We start from the raw sequence: 1,550 nt of genomic DNA on the forward strand, positions 1-1,550 counted from the left end.
GGGTCGATGGGTGGGAGCTTGAGGGGCCTTTAGGGGTCTGTTGATAAGCAGCTGAGGGGCCGATGGGCGGATGCTCTTGGAGGCTGGAGAGAAGCAGGCCCTGCTGTGCGGTGGCAGGAGGTTTGTCAGCGCGTCGCCTGTGGAAGGTAGAAATGGTGTCAATGAACCTGTGAACCTGGTGGGAGAATCCTGGCAAGAATTGAGGAAGTGCCAACTGACCTTCTTCTACCTGCCTGTAATGAAACAAGAGATTAAGGAAAAAACCTACAGCTCTCGCCAGGCGTCCTCGTGGGAGTGACATCGTCTGTAAACCCTGCGTGGCCATCCCCGCCGCACCGCCGTGATGCCCAGGGGAGACAGGGCGACTGGAAGTCCAACTACTTCTTTAAGATCTTCCAACTTCTGGATGGTTATCCAAACTGCTTCACTGTGGGAGCAGACAATGTGGGCTCCACGCAGATGTCACAGATCCACATGTCCCTCCGCGGGAAGGCTGTGGTGCTGATGGGCAAGAGCACCATGAGGCGCAAGGCCATCCGAGGACACCTGGAAAACATCCCAACTCTGGAGAAGCTGCTGCCCATATCCGGGCGAATGTGGGCTTTGTGTTCACCAGGGAGGACCTCCCTGAGATCCATGACATGCTGCTGGCCAGTAAGGTGCCAGCTGCTGCCCGTGCTGGTGCCATGGCCCTGTGTGAAGTCACTGTGCCAGCCCAGAACACTGGCCTGGGGCCGGAGAAGACCTCCTTCTTCCAGGATCTGGGCATCACCACTAAAATCTCCAGGGGCTCCACTGAAATCCTGAGTGATGTCCAGCTGTTAAGACTGGAGACAAAGTGGGAGCCAGCGCAGCCACCTGCTGCACATGCCGAACACCTGCCCCTTCTCCTTGGGGCTGATCGTCCAGCAGGTGTTTGACAATGGCAGCATCTACAGCCCGGAAGGCTTGACGTCACAGAGGAAACTGCATTCCCGCTTCCTGGAGGGTGTCCGCAGTGGCCAGCCTATGCCTTCAGATTGGCTACCCAGCTGTTGCGTCAGTGCCCCATTCTATCATCAGTGGGTACAAGCGCGTTCTGGCTTTGTCTGTGGAGACCGATTACACCTTCCCACTTGCTGAAAAGGTCAAGGCCTTCTTGGCTGATCCATCTGCTGTTGTGGCTGCTGTCCCTGTGGCCGCTGCCACCACTGCTGCTCCTGCTGCTGCTGCAGCCCCAGCCAAGGTTGAAGCAAAGGAAGAGTCGGAGGAGTTGGACGAGGATATGGGATTTGGTCTCTTTGATTAATTACCAAAAAGCAACCAGCTCAGCCAGCTCTATTGAGAAACAAGGAAATAAAAGCTTACTTCTCTTAAAAAAAACAACAACAAAACTTACAGTACAGTTTTGATAAGAATTTTTAAAGCTAGGACTACCTAGGCTTGAACAATAAAAATTTTCAACCCTAATCTTTGCCAGCAGAACATTCTCCAGGTGAGGGCACGTATCTGAAATACTAAGGAGGGCTTAAGGGGACACCTAGTAGGCTTCCATGATCTCTGCAGAACAG

The 1,550-nt window shown here is 53.8% G+C and overlaps 1 pseudogene; it reads left to right on the forward strand.

Moving 5' to 3' along the window:
• The first annotated feature begins 343 nt into the window (after window positions 1-343).
• On the forward strand, window positions 344-1,347 carry LOC102418193 (annotated as a pseudogene).
• Window positions 1,348-1,550: the final 203 nt, after the last annotated feature.

Source organism: Myotis lucifugus, unplaced genomic scaffold, assembly GCF_000147115.1.
Source record: "Myotis lucifugus unplaced genomic scaffold, Myoluc2.0 scaffold_417, whole genome shotgun sequence".
Lineage (NCBI taxonomy): Eukaryota > Metazoa > Chordata > Mammalia > Chiroptera > Vespertilionidae > Myotis > Myotis lucifugus.